This window comes from Dipteris shenzhenensis, chromosome 31, assembly GCF_047967505.1.
Source record: "Dipteris shenzhenensis isolate YYH24624 ecotype China chromosome 31, Dip_SZ_1.0, whole genome shotgun sequence".
In the NCBI taxonomy this organism is placed as follows: domain Eukaryota; kingdom Viridiplantae; phylum Streptophyta; class Polypodiopsida; order Gleicheniales; family Dipteridaceae; genus Dipteris; species Dipteris shenzhenensis.
Genome location: NC_141626.1, coordinates 1,256,727 through 1,271,563, shown reverse-complemented (window position 1 = coordinate 1,271,563; position 14,837 = coordinate 1,256,727). Strand labels below are relative to the sequence as shown.

At 43.1% G+C, this 14,837-nt stretch overlaps 1 protein-coding gene across 5 annotated transcripts in view; it reads right to left on the bottom strand.

The window, feature by feature from the left end:
- The window catches only part of LOC147880885 (ENHANCER OF AG-4 protein 2-like), a 55,602-nt gene that overhangs the window by 35,007 nt on the left and 5,758 nt on the right, over positions 1-14,837 (bottom strand). The window lies entirely within an intron of this gene.

Here is a 14,837-nt window from a genome sequence, read left to right as displayed (position 1 = left end):
TGATGAACATTCCATTCAAAATTTGCAGCCATGGCTATAACTGACCGGATGGTTGTCATTCTGGATGTAAGAGCAAAAGTCTCCTCATAGTCTATGCCCTTTTTCTGAGCATATCCTTTTGCAACCAGCCTTGCCTTGTACCGATCAACAGACCCATCTGGCTTTCTTTTGACTTTGAAAACCCACCGTGTACCTATGGCATGTTTACCTGGTGGCAAATCGACAACTTCCCATGTCTGATTTTTCTGAATGGACTGCAATTCATCGTGCATGACAATCATCCAATGCACATTATCCTGTGCTTCTTCAAATGTCTCAGGCTCCTCCTCATCAAGAAGAGTACCTGCATAAGCTGATTCGACTGAAAGAGCTCCCCCCCATGGACTCCGAGTTCTGCCAAGTAATGGAGCATCAATTTTACTCTCCCTGAGAGTTTGTAAAAGCCAATTTGGAACTGTTTTTGCTACATGTATATCTGCAATTTCTTGCTGAACAACCTCTTCCACTGCTTGTGGAGGTGGTAAGATATCCTATGGCTGAATCGGAGCATGTGGAGGTATCTTGAAAATTTTGATTTGCATCAGATATATCAGCAAGGGAACCCAAGGCAATGGGTAGTAATCCCTCAAAGACATCATCGGAAGAAGTAGGCAAATCAAATTCAGCTTGAGTGTGAGCTGAATTTTCTGAAAATATAACATCTCTACTGACAATAATCTTACGTGTGACAGGATTGTAGAGACGGTAGCCCTTGCTTTCTGCACTGTACCCAACAAAAATCCATTTGATTGCCTTATCAAACAACTTATGCCGAAACTCAACGGGCACATGAGCATATGCAAGGCATCCAAAAACACGAAAATGATCCACAGAAGGCTTTCTCCCTTGCCAAACTTCATAGGGAGTCTTGGTCTTCAAAGCTTTTGTGGGAGCCCGATTCAAAACATAATTGGCACACATGAGACCTTTAAGCCAAAATTTGTGAGGCAATTTTTTGCCTTTTAGCATGCATCTATCCATCTCCATAAGAGTACAATTTTTCCTCTCAGCTTTGCCATTTTGCTGAGGTGTTAGCCTCACTGTAAGCTGATGTGCAATGCCCTTGTCTTTCAAAAATGCATCAAAATCTGCAGACAAATACTCCCCTCCTCTATCTGTGCGTAATGTCTGTATCTTGAGTCCTGATTCATTCTCAACCATGGCTGCAAAGTGTTTGAAAACCATAAACACTTCTGATTTGTGTTTCACCCCATAAACCCAAGTGTAGTTGGAGTAGTCATCTATCAAAGTGACAAAGTAAAGATGACCACCCAATGATGGAGTCCTCATGGGACCACAGACATCACTATGAATAAGCTGTAATTTTCGAACAGCTTTTACTGATCCATCCTTCTTGAAAGGAAATCTGTGCATTTTACCAAGAACACAGGCATGTGGAGGAGGTGTTTCAAGAGGAGGCAATGCATTAACCATAGCATGTTTTTGAAGTGTCATCAAGCTGCCATAATGCATGTGTCCATATCTGGCATGCCATAACTCCGCATTCTGCATAGCAGCAGTAGGAGTGGAAACTGCAAGAGCATGTGCTGGCTTTTCTCATACATGTCAAGCTGAAAAAGACCACGTAACAAAGTGCCAGACAATCTCAAGGCATAGTCATTTTCTCTGTCATGGACTGCACACTTGTCATCTTCAAAAATGACCTGAAATCCAGCTCTGTTAAGAGTGGACACTGAAAATAGATTTTTTGTGATACCAGACACATACAAGACATCAGAAATTTTGAATGTTGAGCCATCGATGGCTGTAAGTTCAACTTCTCCTGTACCACGAACTGAATAGGAGGAGTTGTTAGCACATGTGACCTTTTTACCAACGGGAGGTGGATGCAGAGATGTAAAAAGACACTTCCTGGAAGTGATAGCTTTGAGGCACCACTATCAAAATACCATGTATTTTGCGTCTCATTGACACTGAAAGTTGATGCATCCTTGGGAGAATCATAACTGCATGTCAAAAAAACATAGAGTCATCATTACAAGTGGCTGTAGTATCCGGAGCAGCCAACTGAGAGTCTGAAATGCAAGACAAGAAGGCATAGTCGTGCTCCACAAAGTTGGCTGTAGCTTGCTCATTGTCAGATGCATGAGGAGCTGAGTCTGAAACGGCCATACCGGAGCTGTTTTTCTTTTCTTTTGCAAGCCTCTTTTTGTAGGCTTTTTGCAGTAATGACATATACCCTTCTTCTTGGGCTTACCTGCATCACCCTTAGCCTTTTGAGAAGGCTGTCCCGAACCACTGGAAGGATGATTTGCTGATGTCTTTGTTTGTCCCTTTGTTTTAGGCTTGAATTTTGAAAGCATGGCATGTTCACCTGCTCGTGAAGCCATGTTTTTCCTGGTCTGCTCTTCCTGCAACAGAAGTCCTATCTACTCGTGAAAATTGAGAGGATTTGCACCCCCCCTCAATGACAAATTCAGCGAGGTATGAAAGCTGAGATAAGACTCAGGAAGAGAATTCATAGTGGTAATCATCTTTGAATCAGGAATGATCTCATCAATATTCAGCAATTGCTCTTGTAAATCCTGTAGCTTTGTGAGGTGCACTCACATGGAGTCACCCTCTTCCATATGTGTATGAGACAATTCTCTTTTCAAAAAAGACACCCTGGCATCATTCCGAGCTGCATACATGCTCTCCAAAATATCCCATGCTGCCTTTGAGGTCTTACACGACCGGATATGCAGAATGATGAATCTTTTCACTGAAAGAGAAATGCACGACAAAGCTAAAGCATCACGTGAATCTCATCTCTTTTGCTCTGAAGTGGTAGGTATAACTGCACCAATAACTTGTCCTGCAGCTGTACCCTGTGCACGACCTCTGCCTCCTCGCTGGGGAGGGGTATTAGGTGCCACATTTGCAGTCCGGATCTCATCCCCATTTACATAGTCTCACAAATTACGGGAAATCAGAATGTTGCGTACCATAAAACTCCAGAGGGAGTAGTTGGTACCATCCAGCTTATCCTCTTGTGAGAGACCACTGAACTAGAAATCATTCTGATTTTGCTGGGCCATGTCTGAGAAAGAAAATACAGCAAATGCAAATCTAAATTCCCTTGCTGGGAATGGAGTGCACAATTCCCAAAAAAAAAATACAGCCAAACACTGGCTGAAAATGCAACTCAAAACTCTGTAATGTCTCTGTCAGAAATCTGCCAGAGCATCCAATCTCTCCCAAAACATGCCAAAAGTGCTTCAAAACACTTATGGAAAGGCAGTGTGAACTGAAACCTACAAAATTGCTCTCCCAACACAAAAGCCCCAATTTGTGGCTTGAAATTGCAACCAGAAAGGGGCAAATGGTCTAAAAGCCCCAAATGTTGCACAAATTGCTCTCTGCCTGCAAAATCCCCAAATTTCATTGCAAAATTGCAATGTAATTGCAAAAGCCCCAAATTTTTGCAATTCTCTGCAACAAATACAAAAGCCCTAAATTTGACAAAATTCCCAATACACAAAATGTGTCCAAATCTGCCCACAAAATGGCCTGCAAAGCAAAAATCTGCCTCGAATTTGATTTACCAACCAATAGCTCCCTGCAAAATGTACTTGCAGGAAGACCTTGAATGCACTTGAAGGCTGGTGACACACTTTGTACAAAAGTACGAAACTATACGGAATGTACAACCTTGCTGTACAGACGGGTACCCTCCTGTGTACGGGCTGCTGTGTACGACAGCTATACGGAACAATATCTGTACGAACGACTTGTTGGCTGGCGCTGTTGGAAGTTTGTACGGACGGACAACATGGATCTATGCTGCAGGCTGTATGGCGCCGTACACTTGTACAGACGGAGTGCATGCACTTAACGTGCAGGTGTATGGAATGCGCTCTCAACGTACAGCTGTACGGATTGCAAGCATGGGAGCTATTTGTACGGTTGGAGCGTCGTACGGACAGATAGCCATATGTTGTACTATGCGTACGGATGGCGCTATCAACGCGTGCAGGTACGAACAAGCGTACGGTACTTGCAGGCGTGGGGCTGTACGAAATGGAGCAGCAGCACAGCCCGTGCAGGAATAACGTACAAATTGTATGGACGAGTAGCTGGTCGACCATACGGATGTACGGTCAAGCTGCGTTGTAGATCTGTGTACGGTGCAAGTACCTGTACAACTGTACGGAACCAGTCCGTACTAAGTGTACGACTGATAGCGTGACTGAAAGGGCTTGGAGATGATGGTGGCAAGCAGTAGGAGTAGATCCGGGTGCTGGTCCTGCTCTAATACCAAACATGAGTTGGAGAGGGAGAGAGAGCAGAGTGTGAGAGCAGGAGAGCAAGAGAGTAGGAGAGTGAGAGCTGAAAGCAATAGTTGCAACAGAAGAGTATGTTTGTCACCACAATGTAAATATCCTAAGTCAAAGTACAGTTGACCATTTATTTGATCATAATTAAAGAGTTTTTATATGTGTTAATTACGGTCAAAGAGTTATTTTAATGGTCGAAGTATTGACTCCAGTCAAGTAAATCTGACTGCGGTCAGAGAGTGTTGACTTCGGTCAACAAGACTTGGCATGCGCCAAGAGGGTTAACCCCGGTTAACCAAGATGTGCCAACTCCGGTTGGAGAGACTTGGCTATAATTAAGGCGCCTTGACCCTTAGTCAAAGCTCTTTAATTATAATCAAGAGTGTTGACTCCGGTCAACCAGAGAAAATATATATATATTTAATTGTATATATATTTGTTTAGATGTGCACATGTGTTCAGTGGGGACGCCCACCGTGACTAGGATTAGTCCACAGTGTGTTATTTGCATGCAAAGCGCTAACAATTAATGGGTACCATGGTGGTGCGCTTTAATTAATTGTTGCAGGTACTAGGAAGGATTATTTTTCCTAAGCGAAATGGGAGCATGACAAGCATCTAGGAGGCGGTTCGTGTGACCGAGAGCTTTGAAGACTCCAGAATGGCCCTTAGAGGCTTGTAATAGGTTTTAATCTAGATTTTAGACAAGTGGCATGTTGCCAATTTGAATGGGGCTTGAAGCTCTTGTAAAAGAAGAATTCTTTTCACGTTTAAGAGAGAGACTTACGAGACAGCTCTAAGCTGAAGCTGAATTCTGTAATAGATTTTCTGAAATGAATAAAGACCTTCGGGGGGGTCCAGCCTGACAATTTGTCCTGGGCCCTAGTGTATGTTCAGAGAGAGGGAATGAGGGAGAGCCTTTGGAGAGTTAATTTCCGTCGTAGAAATAAAGCCAAAGCTGTTTCGTCAATTACGGTTGTAATGGTATCAGAGCGTAGGCTCTTTGTCTTTCTAGGCAGAGATGATCTGAGCAAGAGAGATTGTTGCAGAAGAGTAACGTATGAAATATGAGCAATACATCTCCTTCCATGACGGGAGCGATTAAGGAACGGTGCTGCTGTTGAGCGTGTAGGCGAATCTCCAAGAGCAAAGGAAGACCCTGCGATGGAGCGGTGAAGGAAAATCGAGGGCGTAGACACAAATAACTACAGACGCAGTCAATCGGATTGACAGAGCCAGATAACGCCATGAGGCGATGGCTGGCGATGGGGAGCTCCTGCGTTGGATGATCTTCACGGACAAGTTCTGTGCCATATGACGAGCTAGCGACAAAAACTATTTCGCTGTTAGCAGATCATTATTGTGGCGGAAGGTGCTTCGGAGATCCTCACGCACCGGCGTCTCGTATTCGAGCCAGCGACGCGCGACGCGCGACGACTCCTGCACAGCCAAGGTTTGAAACCTTTGCATGTTGCTGACGTGGCCAGGGTGCCACCTAGGCAGACACGTGGCACACAGGTGATGTGGCGCCTAGCCAGGTGGCAGTACATGTGGCAGCCAGCTCAGAGCTGACGTGGCACACTGACACGTGGCAGCCAGGCTGGCAGACCTGTGGTTAGTGTGACCTTGTTCAAGCTAACTGCAGTTAGCTGACCCTGGTTAGGGATTTGGTCAGAGGACAGCCTAACCAGACTGGACTGGTGCAGTTAACCAGTTTGGTACAGTTAGTGGCCAAGTTACAGTCATCTAACCAGACCAGAACAGGACTGATCTGGTTAATGTAACCAGTAGTTACCCATCTGGTTACTGTTTCAAAAAAAAAAAAAAAAAAGAGTTACAGAGACAGTTTTTGCCATCAATATCCACCTATCTGGTAATCATTTTACTGTCAGAGAATCAGCAGAAAACAGAGAAAATCAGAGTTTTGCAGAAATAAAAGAGATGCATGCCTTTGTGCACAGAAAAAGGGGAAACAGATGCCTTTTGAAGCCATCTGCAGCAGCCAGAAAAAGGGGAATATAAATTGTTGATGCTTTGGAAATTGTGTGGGTATATGCCTTGAACTGACAGCCAGTACTGGCATAGATTGTGAATGCAAAACACCTCTTGTTGAGGTACTTTTTTTTTTTTTCTGTTGGAAAAGCAAAAGTAGTGTGCATCAGTTACCCGCACTGTGTGAGAAAATCTGCAGATCTCAGAATATGGATCAATCACCTATCCAGTGGGATTCTCAAGATAGGGATGTGCATCCAAGACAGAGGAATGTGCCACAAACTCAACAAGAATTTGAACAAATGGTATGCACTCGTATACAAGAGCTGGAAAATCTTAAAAGGGATCCCAGGGCTCAGCATTTGTTTCCAGCAGAAGCTATGCCTAATCTAGTATATGACGTGCCAATGCCAGAGGCACACTCTCGTGTACAGTCTGAGAGAGAGAGATCTCATAGATCTCATAGGAGACGGTCCCATAGTAAAAAGAGATCGAGGCGTCATCACCGATCTCCTAGTCCATCACCGTCTACCTCGAGTTCGACTTCTGTGTCTTCTTCTTCCTTATCAGATAAACCATCCAGGAAAAGAAGGAAACACGAGAAGTCTGGGAAGAGAAAGTCTTCCAAAGCGACCAGGGAATTTAAAGAGGGAGGAAAATCTGTTAAGTTTTTGACCTACAATGGACAGTATAGTCATACAGACAAAGCATTGCAGTTTATCAGACAGTTTGATGCTGCATTCGGTACTGAGAAATTTTCAGAATCCTCCAAGTTAAGAATGGTCAGCCTACACTTAACAGCAACGGCTGGTGCATGGTGGAGTGCACTGAACATAGATGGATCAGCCCCAAGAAAGTGCTTCAAGAAAGCCTTCTACCAGCAGTTCATGCCTAAACAGTTTAGAGACCATGTTCTTCAAGACTGGGACAGCTTGCACATGGATGCAGGAGATACAGTGGATGGGTACAACCAAAAGTTTTGGGATGCTTATTTGCAGGTTGCACCGTTCAAAAAGATCTCCAAAGGTACCCAGATGAGGAAGTACAGAGCAGGTCTCACTCCAAGAATTCAGGCAGTAGTGAATGCTTTGGGGGCAAAGAATATTCAAGATCTTATGCATTCAGCCTCAGTAGCGAGTCTTGTGCCGCTACAAGATCCATCTACAGTGCCATCCTTGCATGCACGACGTGCTGATAAAAAGAAATCTGATTTTACAAAATCAGAAAAGAAAGAGTTCCCCAAGGCTGAAAAGAAAGGGTTTCAGCCTCAGAAGCCGAGGGGTACTCAGTTCTCAAAGACCTATAAGGGCAAATCTCTATTCACCCCTGAACAGATAGCGGAATTCCGTAGAGATGGGAAATGCTTCAGGTGCGGTAAAGAGGGGCATGTGGCTGCCCAGTGCCCAGAAAAGCCTTCAACATCGAAGGGAAAAGAGGCAGAGAAGCCACGAGGACCGCAAAAGCCAATGGCGAGGGGAATTCCTGATATACTCGGTCATGCTTTGAACCCAGAAGAACGAGAATTACTGCTATCATGGGGCAAAGTTAGAGACCAGCAAGCGCTAATTTTATTTGATCCAGGGGCTACTGATAATTTCATATCAGAGGATCTAGCCCTGAGGCTGGGAATAAAGACGGAAGAGTTAGGCAAGGCTTTGGATGCCGATCAAATGTTTTGTGGGAATCCTGTGCCAGTTACTCCCTTGATAGGGAAGCTCCGTCTTCATATTCAGAGTTACGTGGATCAGGAAGACTTCTTCATTTCTCCACTGAAACATTATGATGTAGTTTTGGGGATGCCTTGGTTTCACCGCAAGGCAGTGAAGTTGACTCTTCCTGAAAGAGTGTTGGAGTTTGTGCATAGGGGGAAAAATCAGCGTTTGATTGCCAGGAATAAAAGGGATACTATCCCCATTGTATCTGATGTTTCGTGCGGTAAAGCAATAAAGTCTGCAATTTCTGCGTACATGGTTTTTGTAAAAGAAAAAGAGAATGATATGCATGCTGAAATGAATGATGCAGACAAAAATAAGTTCCAGTTTCTTGTAAACTTTAAAGATTGCTTTTCTGATGTTTTGCCAGGGGAGTTACCCCCAGAGAGACCAGAAGATCATCAGATAGAGTTAATGCCTGGTAGTAAGCCACCAAACAGACCCCCTTATAGAGTCAGTGCGACTCAGAGAGAGGAGATTATGGCTCAGGTACAGGACTTGCTGTCCAAAGGGTTGATTCAGCCCAGCTCGTCTCCTTTTTGTTCCCCTGTACTGTTAGTACAGAAGAAAGATGGTTCATTCCGTATGTGCGTCGATTATCGCGCACTGAACAAAATGACCATCAAGAATAGATTCCCTATTCCGCGTATTGATGATGTCCTGGATCAGTTAAATGGAGCTTCAGTTTTCAGCAGGATAGACTTGAAGAGTGGCTACCACCAAGTGAGGATACAGCCTCAGGATGTGTATAAGACAGCATTCCGCACAACATTCGGGTTGTATGAATACTAAGTGATGCCTTTTGGATTGACAAATGCTCCAGCCACATTCAACAGAATGATGGATCGCATCTTCCGGAAGTACAGGCATTTTACGGGTACTTTCTTTGATGATATCTTAGTTTTTTCTAAGACAGAGGAAGAGCACAGAGAACATCTTGCTATAGTGTTTCAAGAGCTGAGAAATCATCAGCTCTATGCAAACAGCAAGAAAAGTGAATTCTTCCTGGAAGAAATCCACTATCTGGGGCATATAATATCCAAGAATGGGATACAAATGGATCCAGCGAAGATCCGTGCCATTCAAGAATGGCCAGAGTTGAAAACTGTGCATGAAGTTCGAAGCTTTTTAGGCTTGTGTTCTTACTACAGAAGATTTATCAGACATTTTGCTGATATCGCAGCTCCATTACATGACCTCACTAAGAAAAATGCAGCCTTCACATGGGGATTATCACAGAAGAAAGCATTCAATACACTCAAGGAAAAGTTGACTACAGAGCCTATTCTGGTAGTTCCGGATCTGTATCAGTCTTTTGATGTGGATTGCGATGCTTGTGGAGAATGTGTTGGGGCTGCGTTGCATCAGAATGGTCATGTAGTAGCCTATGAAAGCAGGCGACTTCAGGATGCGGAAAGATATTTAGGAATCTATGAGAAAGAGTTATTGGCTGTAATTCATGCCATCCATACATGGAAACATTATCTTTTGGGTGCAGATTTTACTATCAAAACAGATCACCAAAGTCTGAAATACTTTTTGACTCAGACCAAGCTTTCAGAGAAGCATATGAAATGGGCAAACATGCTGTCAATGTATCATTTTCAGATTGTCCATACCCCAGGAATTCGGAACAGAGTGGCAGATGCCTTGTCCCGAAGACCCCAAGTCAATAATGTAACTATTGCTTATCATCAGGACCTGGAAAGTATGAGGGAGCAATATGCTCATGATTCTGATTTTGGTGAAATTTTACAGCAAATACAAGAAGGGCAATCTACCAGTCACTATTCCCTAAAAGATGGGTATTTAATGAAAGACGATTGCCTATGCATCACCCAGGAGATGAGGAAAAAGATTTTGGGAGAATGCCATGCACCTCCCTATGCTGGACACAGAGGAATTACAGCAACAACTCTAGCCCTAGAGAGGTATTTCTTTTGGCCAGGAATGCGGAAAGATATACATCAGTTTGTTACTGAATGCCTTACGTGTCAGAAAATGAAATATGATAGACAGAAGGCACCTGGCCTACTTATGCCTCTTCCCGTGCCTCAGGCACCATGGGAAAGTATTACAATGGACTTTATTTTTGATTTGCTGAGATCAAAGTCAGGGAATGATGGGATTTGGACTATCATAGATAGATTCAGCAAGCAAGCTCATTTCATTCCGGTTCGCAAAACCATAAAGGCAGATCATATGGCTAAGCTGTTCATGGCACAGATCTTTAAACATCATGGTATGCCTAAGTCCATTGTTAGTGATCGAGATCCCAGAATGACCAGTCTATTCTGGAGAGCTTTATTTGATAACATGGGGACGAATCTGAATTTCTCTTCTTCTTTCCATCCCCAGACAGATGGTCAAAGTGAAGTAGCAAATTCTACCATTTTGGATATGCTGAAATGCTACGTGGGTGACCAGAGTTCAGACTGGGAAAAGTACCTACCCTTAGTAGAGTTTGCTTACAATAATACAGTACATAGCTCTACAGGGAAAGCCCCTTTTGAAGTCATATATGGGAAGGTGATTTTGCCACCTATATTGAGGAGGACTAAAGATGAAATATTTGCAGCTGATCAGTTTGTAAGAGACCTCCAGACAGCTTATAGCCAAGTCCGGACAGCAATTGAAAGGTCTCAAGAGAAACATAAAAGGGCTGCAGATAAACATAGGAGACAACTAGATCTCAAGGAAGGGGACTGGATACTTTTGAGGTTTGAAAAAGCTAGGCTCCGCAAGTTTAAAGGCAAACAGAAAGTGTATGCAAAGTTATCTCCCAGATATTATGGCCCTTTTAGGGTTACAGAAAGAATAAATGAGGTTGCATACAGATTAGCATTGCCAGAGCATTGGAGGATTCACAATGCATTCCATGTGAGTCTTCTAAAGAAATTTCAGGGACCAGAGCCTACAGAACTAGTATCAGAAGATCCACCAGAAGTGGATGAGCTGGAGGAAGTCCTTCAGCCAGAGCAAATTGTGTACCATACTGTACGTAAAGGCCCTCAGGGTAAGGAATTTTGCAGGTATCTTGTAAAATTCAAGAATTATACGGCATTAGATGCCAAGTGGATGGACGAAGACATGTTATCCGATCATCCACAGCTTTTGGATGTTTACAAGGAAGCTTTTCAGTTGAGGTCAACTGAATAGAAGCCGAGGGGATGTCACCACAATGTAAATATCCTAAGTCAAAGTACAGTTGACCATTTATTTGATCATAATTAAAGAGTTTTTATATGTGTTAATTACGGTCAAAGAGTTATTTTAATGGTCGAAGTATTGACTCCAGTCAAGTAAATCTGACTGCGGTCAGAGAGTGTTGACTTCGGTCAACAAGACTTGGCATGCGCCAAGAGGGTTAACCCCGGTTAACCAAGATGTGCCATCTCCGGTTGGAGAGACTTGGCTATAATTAAGGCGCCTTGACCCTTAGTCAAAGCTCTTTAATTATAATCAAGAGTGTTGACTCCGGTCAACCAGAGAAAATATATATATATTTAATTGTATATATATTTGTTTAGATGTGCACATGTGTTCAGTGGGGACGCCCACCGTGACTAGGATTAGTCCACAGTGTGTTATTTGCATGCAAAGCGCTAACAATTAATGGGTACCATGGTGGTGCGCTTTAATTAATTGTTGCAGGTACTAGGAAGGATTATTTTTCCTAAGCGAAATGGGAGCCTGACAAGCATCTAGGAGGCGGTTCGTGTGACCGAGAGCTTTGAAGACTCCAGAATGGCCCTTAGAGGCTTGTAATAGGTTTTAGTCTAGATTTTAGACAAGTGGCATGTTGCCAATTTGAATGGGGCTTGAAGCTCTTGTAAAAGAAGAATTCTTTTCACGTTTAAGAGAGAGAGACTTACGAGACAGCTCTAAGCTGAAGCTGAATTTCTGTAATAGATTTTCTGAAATGAATAAAGACCTTCGGGGGGGTCCAGCCCGACAATTTGTCCTGGGCCCTAGTGTATGTTCAGAGAGAGGGAATGAGGGAGAGCCTTTGGAGAGTTAATTTCCGTCGTAGAAATAAAGCCAAAGCTGTTTCGTCAATTACGGTTGTAATGTTACAACTGAAGAGTGGGATAGGTTTTGTCTAAGTGACAAAACCTTATCCTTCACTAACCGTAGTTAGTGAACTAACTGTGGTTAGGGGGAAAAACCTCTCAAATGAGGGAAAAGTGCCCCTAACCTACTTATTACATTACATTGGTCACTACTAAATTATAACAATAACTCTAACAGGCCAACCAGTCTGTAAAACAGGCCAACCAGTCTGTAAAACAGACCGACTCAGTCGGTCTGTTTTACAGACTGGGTTGGCTCAGTCCAGCCCTATAAAAGGGCCCCTTGGCTGCCCTGTTTTCTCATTCAGTTTGCTCCTGCCTTCAGCTCTCCTACAGCTCCACTTCAGCCTCCTGTGCAGCCCCTGAGATCCTCAGATCTGGCCCTGCTCTAGCCTGAGTCCCTTGGCCATTAGTTCAGCCTGATCTGAAGGTGTCCACGCAGCACAACAGTCGGAGGTTTCGACCAGCAAACGGAGAGAGGTTTGGACACTGTTTCCTCAGCTTTCTCAGCTCTCTTTTACAGTTTACACAGCTCACTCTCAGCTCTATATTTCAGTCATCTCTCAGTTCTCTCATAGGATCTATCACTTCTAGTTTTCATTCTCTCACTCACGCAGTAACCCTGCATTCTGGTAGACAGCACAAGCCTCTCCCTTGCCTTGCAGAAGCGTCCTACATCATCAGTGTGGACAGCATGAAGGTCTCGGTACTGGTCGGCATTGCCTCTCAGGTCTTTGGGTCTGCTATACGTGTGCACAATGAGCTCTTCAAAAGCGCGTTCTGTGCTCTCTAGAAGAGTGTTCTTTGTATTTCTCTGTTCTCCAAGTATAAAGCAAATTCTCCCCTGATTGGGAGAGGGGGCCCTCAGTGGGTACACGGACCAAATCGGTTGTCGACTCTACTCTCTCTACCCTCATCTCCTTTCTCTCTCTATGGTAAACAACGCTCATTCCTCGCTAAAGGTTTAAAGAAGGTCTTGCTATGAATTACACGATTAGATAACCGTTGCATGTTACAGACACTGATAAGTTTAGGAAAATTAATCAATATATATGAACCTCTCCCTCAGTCGGTGCCAAGTAAAACATTATATCTTTGGATTGAATGACAAGATTAAGATAGAAATTAGCAATAGCTATAGCCTTGAACTATGAGGACACTAGAGGCAAGCTGCGTGGGTTTATGAAGGCACAGGCTCAATATGTGTTCCTGGAGAAAAGTAGATCTCAATAGAGATGGGTTAGAAAGTCTAGAGTCCAACAACCCAATGGCCAAGCCAATCGAGGGCCCTTCAAAAGCAAGTACCACAGTTGAAATGAAACATAATGTAGCTCCAATGGCAGCCTGAATTTGGTCAAAATCCACCAAAACAAAAAGAAAAGGCGAGGAGAGAAGGACTACGCTTTGGATGCCTTAGCCTCGTCAGTGGAAGGATTGTCCACGTAATAAGGAGCGTCAAATGGCTGAGATGGTAGTCTCACAATGTGACATGGAAATACAGGAGAGTCCCAAAGCCGATCAGATGCAATTGCAACTAGCAAGATCTTCTCTAAGTTTAATACATGTGTTATTTTGTATATCTTATATTGCTAAGTTAATAAATAGTGCACCTAATAATGTCTTATCTAAGCCCGTATGATGATACGAAATTAGTTAAGATTAAAAACAAGTAGCCAACCATGAGGTCCTTTTGTTCTTTCTCAATGTCAACACACAATGTAAAGAACTCCAAGCCTGTGAAAGGCTGAAACTGAAAACCGTCCTGTCTGACTACAGTTATAAAGTCGGATTACAAGATGGAAGTTCTACTGAAGTATGGGACTAAAAGCCTACCTAGTTAAAGCTTCGTATTCAGCAATATCCAGAGAAGTTGGACGTTGAATTGACCAAGCTTGCTCACCAGATATCGCCCTGGCATTCTAAGAAAAATCCAATCATTTATATACCTAGATGAACCCAAGAACATTCCCAAACTCATCCTCTAAAAACACAACATAGTGCAGTTTCAATCTCACGATAGTCACTCATAAGATTGAAAACCATAAACTCCATAAGAAGAATCCAACCATTGATTGCAAGAAGCACATTTATCAGTTCACGATAAACAATTACCTTTAGATGTATGTGGCTTCTGATTCTCATAAGGCTGCCCTCTTCTCTTCTTCTTTTAAAAATTCCTCTTCCCTGGGGAATTTTTGAATCAAGTTTTTTGTTTCTATTCTAGAGGCTTGTTTTCAAAGTACTCCAAGTCTTACAAGAAATGTTGTCACTACATCCAATCACATATATCATATAGGGAAGAGTTACTTGCCACTCATTGAGTTTGAATACAACAACTCTTTCCACAGTTCCGTTGGCATGATACCTTTTTCAAGAAGCCTATGGCCTCACTCTAATAGTATCAACAATATTTATAAGGCAATACAAAAGCCTTCTCCTGCCACTCCTCTCCTCACTTCCAGCGCCTATCCTTTTGTACCCGAGGTGTGTGGAGGACTGCTAGTGCAGCAGTGTTACTTACACATAGTGGGAGTCCTACGATGTATTGTTGTTTACAGGTTCACTATTTTGTTGCTGCAATACATATACAGTTCAGTTTACTGTTTTTTTCCTGAGTCGATTGCTGAGTTGAACCTGAGTAGTGCATGGTGTCTGATCTTTCTATACTGAGCAACTCTCATTTATTCATTTATTTATATTTTACTTTTTTTATTTCTACTGGCTGCACAGGGCAGCAATGG